Genomic DNA, 13,890 nt, shown 5'->3' on the forward strand with positions numbered 1-13,890 from the left:
TTAAAAATTTGGCTACTGTTTAGGGGGAAATACTGATAGCATTCGTTGCAAGCAGACTCTTGTCAAGTCCCTCCAGTCAGCAACCAAAAAAGAATTGTTTGGCATATAGAGCTCCTGCGGTGGATAAGAGCGGAAATCATTGCTGCTCACTCTCCATATTAACCTTTACTCCTTTCACAGTGCTCCTTTCCTGCTCTACTTTATTTCCCGTTTTCCTTGTCTTCTCCCACCTTATAGGACAGATGTTTGAGAAATCTGCAAAACACATGCGAGAGGATAGAATAGTCTCATTTACCCCCTACCTACCAGCCACCTAGCATTTAAGAAAGAGGAATTTCAGCGACATCACGATAAACGTAGGCGGTCTATTTTCCTGTCTGGGGTCTTACAAAGTCCCTTAGGGTTCCTAGGATAAGCTCTGTTCCTGACTTGCAAGAAGAGCTTTGGGATTGTAGGGACGTTACCAAAGAGACAGGATGGATTCTGAGCTCACTTGCAATGTTAGTGACCGAAGACCAGCTGTAAAAATTGGTCACAGCCGTCCTAGTTTGGAGTGAGGATTTCCACCACTTTCCTATACTTTAAATGATTGGCACCTGCCAGGTAATCACAACATACAAAGAGGCCTTTCCAGCAAGTTCAGCTAGGCATTTCCAAGCAGCCAACGACAGGCAGGGCTGGCAAGCCAGAGGGCCGGTTCGGCTGCGCGGCTACTCGAGAGTGTGCGGTAGCCGAGGGCCGCGTCCCAGTAAAGCCAAGAGCTGTAATGATGTCAACTTGTTATTTACTTTCCAAATCTGAATGACTGAGCAAGGCGAAAGGAGAATCAATCAACCACAATGTGACCCTACAGGCGGAAAAAACGCAGCGCTCCCACCAGCCGGCGGTGGGGGAGGGGAAGCACGTGTAACCGGGGCAGGGTTGCATCATGAGCTCGCTCCGGCTCTCAGTTGCACCCTCGGTTTTTCGATTGCATGTAATACCTCACCATCAGTCCGCACAAGCCCAGGGAGCCGGGGAGCAACGAAAGGCAGGCTCAAGGGAAGGCCCCCCCACGTCCTTTTGGGGACCCTTGAATGGCAACTGATACATATTAAGACACAATCTATTCTGCTGATTCACAATTATGGAGACTGTGTAAGTGTGTATTTTTTATTGATGTGCTCTAATAATGGTGTAGCAACAGTCGTTTTTACATCATTGACGTTTTACTGCAATATTTTTAGGTCCGCCTTGAGGGAGGACCAGCCCCTTAAAAACTCACCTCGGGCCCCTCCCTCCCCCCAACAACCTGAACCACAAATGGTCTAGTGTCCCAGGAAGGAGCAAGTGAGGTTACAGTTTAAAATGCTGAGTGTACGGGGCTCTGCGCGCAAAGCTCATTATACACCAAAGGGAGGGGCAAAGTTATCTTAAAATATTCAACAAAGCAAACGCTGAAGTGCAGGGTGGTGGGCGCGGTGTCTGTTTAATTGAATTAATACCGCGAGTGGTGGGCCGGGGTCTCCAAACCCGGGAGGAGGACGAAGCTCCGGGGACTTTGGTGCGCTAGGGCCGAGCTAAATAAGCCATTGCAACATAAAACCCTTTGCAAAGCCTGTGGGTGGGGTTGGGGTCGGGCGTGGGGAGGCCCGAAGGCCCAGGTACCCCCAACTCCAGAGGCCCAGCCCCCTCCTCTAAGGAGCTCCTGGCTTCCTCTTCTGTGTGCCCGAGTTTTTCTCCCCAAGCATTTCTGGCTCTTTCCGGGAGGTGTTTTGCAAAGGGTTAGTCCCCACTTTTTTGGGAGGGGGGAAGAGGCCTTTGGGGTGTCCTCTAAGCCGCCCATTTTGAGAGAGATGCACCCTCGGGCAGCTTGCAGGGGGTTGTTAGGGCCGCCGAGGAGCTTCTTTTTTGAGGTGGGGGAGGGTAACACTCTAGCTGTGGTTCGGGTCCCCCCCCCCCCGCCCCAGACCGCGGGGGTGGTGGCCCGGGTTCCTGTCCCCTCTTGGCAGTAGGGGGAAAGGCATGGTTTGGGAATGGGACTGCGTGGGGGTAGGCCCTTGTTCACTTCATCCCCCTTGGAGGCCACCGGGAAAGGGAGAGGTCCGAGTTCCCCTCACCCACGCTAGGCGTGGGGGCCAGGGGAGAGCCCGGGGTGAAGGGCTGAGTAGGGTCGCAGGTTCCCCCACCGTGGGGTAGGGTAGGGGCTGGATTGGGACGCGGGGCCTCCCCAGAAGCCGTGGGGGGTGCGGATTCTCACCCCTTCCTTCGCCGTGGGGGGAGGGGCAGGCCTAGCGTCCCCTCCCCCGACGTGGGGGAGGGGCAGGATTAGGACGCGCCCCCACCCCCGCGCAGGGGCCGGGCCAAGTGGACTCGCATTCCCCTCCCCCGACCGTGGGGGAGGGGACGGGTTGGGGGTTGGGGAGCGCTTCCCCCCCCCCACCGTCCCGGCCGTGGGGGAGGGGCCGGCCCGGGCAGCGGCGGCGGCGGCCCCCCTGGAAGTCCTCCCGGCCGGGGTCGGCCCGCTGGCGGCCGCTTCCCCCCCACCCCCAAGCCGGAGGTCACTGCCCGTGCCGGTCCCTCCCGCCGTCCCGCCCTCTCCCGCCGCCGCCGCCGCTCCCGCCCCAGCCCCCCCCACTCTCCGCTCTCGGGAGCGAGGAGCCGCCAGCGCCCCCGCCCCGCCGCCGCCGCAGCGCCCTCGGCCGCCATTCGGCACCCGAAACTTTCCAGCGCCCGCGCCTCTCGGGGACTCGCGGCGGCGGGGCGGGGGCGGCCCGGGGGCGGCGCGCGGCTGCTCCGGGGCGCCGGGCCCTCCTCGGCCGCAGCACGGCCCGGGCTCGGCGACGGCCGGCGGCAGGGAGGCTCGGAGCGCGGCGGCGCCGCCACAAGTTGCGCTGCCGGCGGCGAGGTGAGTGCGCGGGGCTCCGGCGGCCGGGCGCGGGGCAGGGGGCGCAAACTTCTCCCGCGAGGGTGGGGGGCGGCGGGCAGGCGGCGTGGGACGCCCGCGCGCGGCGCCGGCCGCCGGGGCTCTGGAGGGACGGGTCCCCAAGTGTGCCCGGGCTTCGGGCTGGGGTGCGGCGCGCTCCCTGCAGGCTGAACAATACCCGGCCGCGGCCGCTCCCCGAAGTGCCGGCGCGCCGGGGGCGGGGGCGGGGGGGCTGTGTGGGGAAGGGGAGGCGGCGGGTAAGTTTCGGGGAGCGCCCGGCCCGGCCCCCGGGGTCCCTTTGTCTGCCGGGTCTGGGGCCGGCGGGGCGGACCTGCGCCGCCGCGGGATCCCCCCCGTGGGGGAGGGGCGCCCATTCATCCCCGGGACCGGGACCGGCTGGCAGCGCGGCGGCGCGCGGCGGAGTGAGGGGCGGGCGAGGCGGCGCGGCCCGGCGGCTGCTCCGTGTCCGAGACGCAGAAACTGTCAAGGAAGTCCGGGGCTCCCGGCCGGAGCGAGGGGACCCGGCGGAGGGCGACATCCGCGTGTGTGTGTGTGTGTGTGTGTGTGTGGCGGTGGGGGGGGCAGCCCCTGGTGAGGCCGGGTCTGCCGAGCGCGGCCTGAACAGGGTGCAGACCTGTTGCTCCTGGGGCTCGGGGACGGGTGCCCCCGCGTCGGTGTCTTGTGCTGTGCTCCCCAGGGGCACCATCCCTGCGGGGGGGGGCGATGCCGGGAGCGGCGTGGGGTGCGCCTTCGGGTGTGGGTGCCCGCCTGGTGTATGACAGTTTGGGGTCGCTAGAGGTCCGCCCGCGCGGGGGTAAGGGCCTGGGCTTCACGTGCGCCGCCCGAGCGCGCGGTCAGGCCTCGGTCCCGGCTCGCTGCGCGGCCTGGCCTTCTCCGAGCCAAGTGCGCTGGAAATTCCACAAAGTTAGAGGCGGAGGCGGTTTCCTCGTAGTCCCCCCAGTCGGGGATGTTGTGGAGCAGAACCCCCAGAGAAACAGAATCCCACCGCCTGCTGCTCCGGCAGCCGTTTCTGGTTGGCACGGTCACATGGGGCTCGACCCGACTTCTGGCTGTTTTTCTCTCCCGACGCGCCGCCCCGGCCCCTGCTGGAACCTGGAAGGGGAGGAGCGGGACTCCGGAGGGGAGGGGGAGGGGCGGGGGCGCGGGGAGAGCCCTGCGGAGGTCCCGAGCGGCGGCTTCCGGGTGGCAGTTGCTCTCCCCGATTGTATAAAAAGTTTCCAACTTGTCATTCCTAGAGAAGAGGCGATGAGAGTGGGGGGCCGGAATGCTGAGTAGGCACAGGAGGACATTAAGATGACACTCTTATTTTACACTCTTATTTTACACGATCTTATTTTACACTCTTATTTTACGCGATCTTAGTGGTTCAAGTGGGCTGCAGATTCTGCAGAAAAGCACCCAGCTGGATGGATGACTAATCCGGGGATAAAAGTTGAGGTTCATGATTTGACCCACTTATTAAAATGGCCCTTAAGGGGATTCCAGTCCTTAAGTGAACACACACCTGGGGGACAAAATCCGAGGTTTTTAGGTATTTTACTGGGTGGGTGCACTTTGGGACAAGTAGTATTAGCTGGATCCTCTGGGGCTGGCTTTTCCTTTTGCTGGTATACAGGGCTTCATCAGTCGGGCAGTTACCCACACCCACGGTTCCGCACCCTTCCTGAATGTTTGAATGTTTGTTTTTTTTTTTTTAAGGTTTTTTTTTTTTTCAATATTTTATTTATTTGACAGACAGAGATCACAAGTAGGCAGAGAGGCAGGCAGAGAGAGAGGAGGAAGCAGGCTCCCTGCGGAGCAGAGAGCCCGACGTGGGGCTCGATCCCAGGACCCTGAGATCATGACCCGAGCTGAAGGCAGAGGCTTTAACCCACTGAGCCACCCAGGTGCCCCCTGAATGTTTGAATGTTTTAATGGGCTGAGTAGGGATGGAGCGACTCAGAGGTCTTCGTTGGACTTAATCTGACCTTCACCGGTGGGAGCTCTAGGCTCCTCACCTGGACGAAGCATCAGGAGTCTCCCTGAACCCACTGTCAGGAGGGGGATCAGTAGTTCTTCAAAGAGGTGGACAGAGCCCTTGAATCCAACTCTGTCTTGAGACGTACTGCTTGGCTAGAAACCCAACCTTTGTCCCTATTTGGCCTCAACTGGTGAAGGCCTGCAGCTTTTCTGAACATCATTTCTAGGTATGTAAAAATAAAAAAAGGGAATTGAAATCGTGGTCCTCACTGTGTCTGGTGCAGACAGAAAGAATGTGTAAGTTTTCCTAAAACCGTAAAGCGGCCTGTACATGTTAGTTTTGCTGTTGCGCAAATTGAATAATTGTCTTTACGCTATTTGAGTGCCGTGCACTTAATGCTGCGTGCGTAGCAATTACTATTTTTATTCTGCGGAGAGAACACTGACTTGCTAACGCAGGGTGGAGTGAGGATTGTCTGATTCCCGAAGCCCAGCTCTTAACGCTTGCTGTTTCTGTTTTCGTGTCTGCCTGGCATGAGTTTTCACGTTCGGGCAGCTAAAGGGCTCCAGATTACATACACACATTCACAAACGATCTACAGTGAAATCTGTGAACAGATACAGAGGTAGCTGCACGGAATCAAGAGACTTTGGCCACAGTGGAGAAATTGCTTTCCTAATTTCGTTGTTCGGTAGGGTAACCACTGGCCACATGTGAACATGGAGATTCAAGTTAACTAAAACTCCGTAAAATTAACGGTTCTTTCAGTTTCTGAAGCCGTAATTTACGTACTCAGTGGCCACCGTATTAATTAGTACAGTCCACACAGAAAGTTATGTTAGAGGGTGCTGGTCTGTAATTACCGCAATGAAATCTTAGTAATTAGTGTACTTTTGTGGGGGGAGGGGAGAAGCTATACAGGTTTGAAATAATTCACAGGTAAACTTAAGAAAAACAAAAAGGACCCATTTCCGCTGGTGATTGACCCAGGAAAGTGATTTCAGTGAGTGGGTTCCTTTTTTTTTTTTTTTTTCCCCTCTTAAGTAGGCTCCAGTGTTCAGGCCCGAATGTGGGGCTTGAACTCATGACTCTGAGATCAAGAGTCGCGTGCTTTACTCACGGAGCCAGCCCGCCCCCAGTGAATGGATTCTTAACTTGCAGTTGAGAGCTGTGGTTTTGGACTGGGGTGCTTTGAATCAGTTTTGAATTAGAAAACCAGGACTCTAGGTCAGAGCCCCTCCCTGAGCCCTGAGCCCTTAGCGGGTTTGTATCTCAGCATTGGTTTCTCCATCGGAAAGAAGGCAGAGTTGTTGACCGGTCCCCACGATGCCTACCTAACCAGAGTGTGGTGAGCATCTCCTGGGCTTGGGGAGCCCACGCTGTCAGTCTCAGGGAGGCCCTGTGTGGGTGATGGCGGGCTTGTAACCCTCGCTTACAGTGCATACCGCGGGGCTTTCAACACCCCTGCCCCCGTGAAGTTTGAATCTTGAATCTTGAGGTCAGAATCTTCTGAATTAAAAAGGCCGATAGGAAATCTTTCCAGCAAAGTGAGATTCCACAATCGTCAAAGTCAGGGTGTTATTTTTACTACTTAGTTGATGTGTCCTTTTCACAGTTCTTTGTATTTTTTACAGTAAGGGGTTAGAAATTTTATTTGTAAATGAGGGCTGGGACCCAGTTTGGGGGGGACCCAATATCGTGGGTGTCAGAGTGGTAACCTCCCAGATGACCTTTCTGCCCTCTGTTCTCACTCACTGTTGCTTCCTCAGGGCTCTGCTGTGACGGTCAGCGTTTGGCTGGAAGTACTTATTAAACACCGAAGTTCTCCCCCATTATTTTCCAGAGGAGGGAGGGGGCCTCTGCCACGGGAGGCCGGGCCCAGAAAAGCCATCCCGATTTCCTGGCCCTGCGCGCATGGTTCTGCCAGGTCCAGCGCCCGGCCTAGGTGACAGTCAACAGAGGCTCTGTGTCCACTGTGATGCTGTCTCAGGTTTCCTGATACCTTACAAGTGTGCCCCCTTCCTATAATGTGCTAATCCAATAAGATAATTTTTCACTCTTAAAAACATTGAAAAAATAGTTTCATTCAGGAAGCAAGACTGAAGTCATTTTGTAAACACTTCTTTTTTTTAAACTTGGAATGATATCCCCCTCCCCCCCAACTATTTTTAGGATGAAGGAAGTGTGAGCTTTCCCCTTGGGTCTTGCCCTCCATGGCCTCTCCCCCCTCCCCATCCTTTCCATAGGGCCTGGCCAAACCCACAACACTGGCCAGATTGGCAAAATGAGGCCCAGCAAAGCCAGGATAAGAGCTGGATGTGGGAAGGGCCTTGCAAAGTCAACGTGTTTGTACGGCCCGGAGGGCCTAGTCTGAGAAAATGCATTGCAAACCTCAAGGGAAAAGTGCCGTCACTGCGGAATTTGCTCCCCGGATGGCTTCTGGACCCGGGTGCGGGCAACTTGACTAAAGATGGTCGTGTGCCCTGTGGGCCCGTTTGTTCCCGTGTGGCTCTGAAATCCTGGTTGACAACCCGCCCCGTGATGGAAGACTGTAGACTTGAGCTGAAAGCCGGTGAAAAACGGGATTGGGCACCTGTAAAGGGAAGACACTGGAAAAGAGGTTTGCTGAGAAGCTGGAGATGGGGGTGACGCTTGGCTTCCAAAGGAAGGGGACGTCTTCAGAGATGAGGACAAGGGAGATGGGGGTTTATGGCAGTTGTGCTTGGGGTAGTGAACTCCAGAATCTGGCAGTCGGCTAAGCGTTCTCAGTGGGGGCGTTTTTGCCCAGTACCTTCAAGGAAACATCTAAGAACGTTTTCAGTGGTCACGGCATGGGGGAGGGGAATGGTGGTGCTCCTGGCGTCCTGGGGGTCTGTGGAAGCTGCCAGATAGCCTGCATTGCAGAGGACAGTCCCCACTGCAAAGCATGATCTGGAGCCAGATGCCAGGGCTGCCGGGGCCGGTGGGGGGGGTGCCCATCCTGAATTCAAGACTGTATACACGACCGTGTGTGGGACAGAAGCTGGGGGAGGCGGGTGCCAAGCCAAAGCTCTGTGTGGAGTTCTCCTGGCACACCTGTGCTTTTCGGGAATCTGTTAGGAAGTCAGTCACATCACACCGCAGGTTGAGAAAGGAAGTTTCTGATCCCGCAGCAGGAGCGGGAAGGAGAAAGCAGGAGTGAAGGGGCTTGGGGGAAGGAATAGAAGCAAGACCAGCACGTGTTGGGGGCGTGTTTCTCGACTTTCCTCTTTTGGTTCTGTCGCTGTGTCGCACACTGGCTCGCTCTTACTTTCAGCATGCGAGGGGGTCCTTCTCGGGCTCCTGGTGGCCCCGGGGCAGATGACATGGTTGCGGGGGAAAGTTGTTTTGGAGGCAGCTCGCCTGCCCTGATGCATCTTTGGGCAGATCAGTGTCTTTCTCTGTCACTCATTTTCTCATTGAGAAAGAGAGAGAGAAAGTAGAATTCCTTTCTCAGCCTTGAAAGGAGGTAGGGCTAGTATGCTCGGAGCCCCGCATGCTGGTGCCTTCCTCCACGCCGAGGTTGGGAATTGGGTGTGCAGGTGCTGTATGATGGTTATGATGGTCTCCGGAACTGGCTGCCTTCCTTTCCTTATCCCCCCCCACCCCCCGCCCGCCCTTAAGTTCAGTTTCAGGGCTGGTTCATAAACATGCATGCGTGTGTATAATTTTCCAAATTACTGTGTGAATAGATGGACAGTCATCTCTTCAGTGTACACTTTTATGAGTGTGCGCACGCATGGGTGTGTGTAACCAGCACCAAAATGGGGATACAGAACAAGTCCATCACCCCAAAGGCATCCTCCATGGGCACTCCCTTCCCTCCCGTCAGCTCTGCCCTCCACGTCCTCGTAATTGCATTTCAGCTCAGCCTCAGATGCCTTTAGGGGAACCCCTCCACCCTCCCAGTACCCTCCTCTGTGTTTCTCTCTGATGACACTTGAACTTCACACTTTTGCACACTTGAGCTTGTGTGTTTGCCTCCGAACAGCAGGGTTTGCACTGTGGGTGTTCTCAAAAGGAAGGAGAAGAAAACCTTACTCTTCCTAATAGACTTCGTAAGGAGCCGTGGAGAAAGAAGGTCAGGTGTCTTGTTGGGGCTGCCAAAGATGTCCTTTTTTTTTTTTTTTTAAATTTTATTTATTTATTTGACAGAGAGAGAGATCACAAGTAGGCAGAGAGGCAGGCAGAGAGAGAGGAGGAAGCAGGCTTCCTGCGGAGCAGAGAGCCCGACGCGGGGCTCGATCCCAGGACCCTGAGATCATGACCTGAGCCGAAGGCAGCGGCTTAATCCACTGAGCCACCCAGGCGCCCCAAGATGTCTTTTTGATGCCAGGTCATTCTCGCTGCCGAATGAGTCGAAATGGATGTTTTCTGATGCATTTTCAGAGAAATGTTTCCTGAATGTTTCCGCCGTAGTCCCCGAGAGACATATACTGTGTGAAACGTGTCAGGTTATGAAGTCCTGTCTTTGGTTTCAGAAACAGGACCCACGGGCGCCTGGGTGGCTCAGTGGGTTAAAGCCGCTGCCTTCGGCTCAGGTCATGATCTCGGGTCCTGGGATCGAGTCCCGCATTGGGCTCTCTGCTCCGCGGGGAGCCTGCTTCCCTCTCTCTCTCTGCCTGCCTCTCTATCTACTTGTGATCTCTCTCTGTCAAATAAATAAATAAAATCTTAAAAAAAAAAAAAAGAAACAGGACCCACACGAGCAGGTGTCACAGTCTTGCCAGTGGGGCGATACCACAAACGGAAGGTATGAACTTGTGTTTGCGTTACTTTGTTGGAGGAAAAAGGGAATTCCTGGGTCTGTGTGTCCATCTAGGTGTTGGCCTGCATTTTACTTCGGACCATCGTTTCACTTTTTGTGATCTCCTAGGAAATGGCATCTTTTCTAGAAGAATTGACTTGGTGTTTCGGATTTTTGCTACTGTGGTCCCGCCCTGGGTGGCCCCCAGCTTGTATGAGGTCGGTGAAAACCTGGGTGCGTCTGCCCGAGTCAGAGGGTAGGTGAGCTAGTCTTGAGGCTTTTCTTCTCTCTGGCGTGAGGATTTTCATTTCCAAAGGGGATGCTCCTTAATTGTTGGGTCGGCTTTTTTTGCCAGTGAAAAGTTTAGGGAAAACCGGTGGTTATTTTTACCGCACGCGTGGACTGCCACTTTACCCACCATTAGAATAGGGCGATCTGTGACTTGATCTGTTGATTCGTTGCATGTTGTGCCTAAAACGCAAACACAAAACACAATCAAGCAATTCCGAAGACGTTTCGGGGTGTTGAGGGCCTCGGGATCATTTCTGTGAGTGTCCGAGTTTCCCCGTCTCACGAGAGCCTGCGAGGTAGGTACACGCGGCCTTACAGTGCGCTTCCCAGTGTTTACTCTTGCGACAGCATCTTCTGAATTCCTCTGACGTTCTGGTTTTTGTTTTTTCCTTCCCCTACCTGGGTGGATGTTGCCTGGAGGCTTAAAAGACAAGGAGAGTTTTCTTCACTTGCTTCCCCAGAACCTAGAACCCGTGACCCTAACTAGCCAGCACAGAGCCCGTGCACTTTCTGGAACACTTGGCACCAGCCCCCAGGGAGAATGCAGACCTTCCCACTTTCTAAGAAACCGAAAACTTTGCTGAAGTCCACTGAGAACGAGGTCCCCACCGTCACCCATGTTGGAGTGGGCTTGGGAGGACACTGTTCCCTTCTCAGAGCGGGATTCTTTCCTGCGATCAGCCTGCTTGCTGGTCGTCATCGGGCCTCAGGGCCCTGGCACGTGAGCCATTGTTGAGTTCTGCACGCGTCTCTGCTTGTTCGGAGATCCCAACAGGTGGAGAGGACGACCCAAGGAAGCTTACTGTCTGTGCTGCCGTTTTCGTTCTTACGTCAGAAATAACCAATGCTTTAATTCAGTAAGACTGTGTAAGTCATCCTAAGTGGGAGAATGATTCAGCATACCGGAGTGGCGGTTTCTGTTTTGAGGGCAGGGGCTGCTTGGTTATGACAAGGTCAGCCTCTGTCTTCTAGTTATCCTTGTGATTTGACATCCGTTTGAAGATGAGAAATGGGAGAGGGGAGCAGCAGTCGGTCACTGACGGCGTGTCATGCAGAAATCAGTTGCACCAGCAGACACACCTAATGCCTGCCATCTATAAAGTTCTGCGTGGCTGCAAAATGATGATGATGATAATAATAATAATAATAAAAGTTCCAGGTGGTTGTGGAGTTGTAGGTTGTGTTTGATAAAAACAGCTGAGCTGAAATTTGAGGTCTCTACCATTTGGGTCATTTGGGGAACGGATTAAACTTGGGTCCCTGCCGGAGGTTCTTTTTCCAGCACAGTCCTCCTCAGGCACGTAGCGTCCAGCTTGGGGTTGGTAAAGACTCAAGTATTCACAATTACCAACTTGCAAGCAGTGATTGCCACTTCTGGGCACAGGCAGATCAGTCCGGGTTTGGTTTAACTTTTAGCTTGGTTATGAAAAAGATACCGCATTAGGTTTTTATTTCTAAGATGCACAGGTGATCCTTTGCCAGTTTCAACCATTTCCAGGGATGCTGAAATGCATTAAAAAGCCTCACCAGAAGAAGCAACAGCTCAGAAGTGGGAGAAAATAAGAATTAATGATCTCAATGTGTCCAGGTCATGGCAGAAATTATTGTAGACCAGAGGAGAACAAGGCAAGAGGCCCTTGGAAATTAGAGTTGCCTTATAAATTTCATGGGACTCTCGGATAAATTTCATGGGCTTCTCAGTACATTTCCTTTAAACCGATAGACTCCATGTTTTGGGCGGTGGGGCGGGGGAACCAAAGTGCCTGGTGTCAGGTTTTAATTCCCAGACTGGTCTCCCAGGGCCATACCACCTCCTCTTGCAGGTTTGTCAGAGCGAGGGAAGAAAGGTAAACTGTCCGCTCCCTCTGTGTCTCCTTCTTAGGTCTGTTTTTGTGGTTTGTGAAAGATGCCTGTAATGTTCGCCGAGGGTCGTGTTTAGTTAATAAATTAACTGGGTTGGGGGCACGGGCTGGAAACTTCTTCACTGATGAGGATATGCAATGAACAGACGTCACCGAATGGGTCCCCAGAGGTGGCGGGCAGAGGGGGGCAGTTTTGAAGTACGTGAATGCAAGTGGGACAGGGATGTGCTCCCCTTTCCCCTGGCTTCAGCTGCCAACGCCTGTGTGTGTGTGTGTGTCTGTGCTGATCTGCTGGTTTTGTGAGTTTGAAAGCGGAAAAATCCTGGTGGTGCAGAGGCAGAGGACGTAGCTGTGCTGCAGGTGCGGGATGAGGTTTCGGATGGGCGCCGTGCTTGTCCCGCCTTTCGCGACACGGCAGTGTTTTCATAATCACTTAATTCCGTTTATAAATCAGCCACCTTCATTGATGGTTGCCCTCAGGGCTCCTGAGAAACAGACTGATGGAAGCCATTCAGACTTCGGAAGACAACGGCCCGAGAGGGTGTGCGAACAGACTGACTGTCCTGAAAGGCTTTGCCTTACTTCAGTCTGGCTGTTGATTTGTTGGGTCTTTTTCCATAGGCCTATTTCCGTGGTCATGGATGCTTTTTTTACATTAAAAAAAAAAAAAGCTATTTCACATTAGAGTTTTTCTTTCTTTTGTTGTTGTTGTTTGTTTGTTTTGTTTTCTTTTAAGAGAAGACTACTCAGGGCACGGCTGGGGGTTCGGCTGGGGGTTTGGTCAGTTAAGCGTCCCACTGTTGGTCTCAATCTACGGGTGGTGGGCTTAAGCCCCTCGCTGGGCTCCACCCTGGACGGGAACCCCCCTAGAGCTACGTAAATAGAATAAAGAGAAAACTCAGTCAGTGCTGTATTTGTTATTGGTATTCCAGAGAGCAAATAAATAGAACAATGAAATCCATGATTCAGACCACGTTGTGGTCTGCGGAGGTGAGGATAGGAACTGACCTCCACAAATGTGAGGCCTTTTGTCTGACCTCATCTGCTGAGAATGGCCCAAGGTTTGGTTTTGGTGAGACTCGGTGTCCGCTGTGAGTCTTTCCAGGATTTCCACGACAGTCTGTTTGTTTGTTTAACTTGAAATGATTGATCGGTTAGCCTCGGTTTTTCTGTCATTTTCTCGGTGTTCACATCCATTTTTCCCTTTGTGAGTATTGAATTTGCAGTGTAACTTTGTACTAAAACAAAGCCCAGAGATTTGCAAGTGAATTCAGAGGCCTGTAGGTGAGCAATTCTGGTTCCCTTCCGCGTGCCCACAGGACACCTAGTGCCAAACGTCATTAACTCATCAGGATGTAAACAGACATTCATTTGTCTGTTGGCGAGTGGAAATATTTATCTCCTACTTGAAAAGAAAAATTGGTTTCCTTTATGGCAGTACAAGACAGCTACTGTAAAGAGGAGAAACAGGAAGAATTTTTTTATTTTTATTTTTTAACTGTCGTGTCATGAACCTTCGCCTCTCCTTTCCAGAGATCAATACATGTGGGTTTCAGTAGTGGATGAGTTAGAATTTGCATCTCTGGGAGTGCGCTTGATCGGCCCCTCCCCTGCCCCTTTAAGAAGGAAGAGAAGTTACAGCAGGTCACGTACTTTTAGCCAAATGCCTCTGGCTGGGTCCAGATCATGACCTCAGGTTGCAACTAGGTCAGGCAGACACCTGTGAATCACTTCAGTCCTGAGCCGGGATCCTCTTCTATTTTTGCTTTTGGGTGAAACACTAATATTATTCATTTGATTATTTGCCTGCCAAAATTACCCAGCGAGCTATGTGTCTCGGAAAATAGCCCTCAGAGGAGACACTTCTTAGAAGCCCGGACAAAAGTCGATTGCATTTCCTAAATGCGTCCCTTAGGGAGTCGTCGGCGTGCAGATGTCTGTGTATAATTTCTGAGAATGAGGCGTACGTAGGTGTGCGGAGCAGGAGTGCCGCGAACCACGGCCAGTGCTGGAAGCTCTCGGAACGTGAAATTTTTGAGTATGCTAATCTTTGAAAGAGAATCTAGAAACAAATTAGTTTATAGCT

General features: G+C 53.4%; 1 protein-coding gene across 3 annotated transcripts in view; it reads left to right on the forward strand.

Moving 5' to 3' along the window:
• Window positions 1–1,053: 1,053 nt before the first annotated feature.
• The window catches only part of TBL1X (transducin beta like 1 X-linked), a 197,217-nt gene continuing 184,380 nt past the window's right edge, over window positions 1,054–13,890 (forward strand). Inside the window, exon 1 of one of the 3 annotated variants that reach the window (XM_045996463.1) lies at window positions 1,054–1,137. The gene's annotated coding sequence lies outside the window, so the exon portion shown is untranslated. Of the gene's footprint in view, window positions 1,138–2,573; window positions 2,888–13,890 lie in introns of those variants that run through there. The other 2 variants (XM_045996465.1, XM_045996461.1) reach the window with 2 other exon arrangements.

Source organism: Meles meles, chromosome X (assembly GCF_922984935.1).
Source record: "Meles meles chromosome X, mMelMel3.1 paternal haplotype, whole genome shotgun sequence".
NCBI classification, from domain to species: Eukaryota; Metazoa; Chordata; class Mammalia; order Carnivora; family Mustelidae; genus Meles; species Meles meles.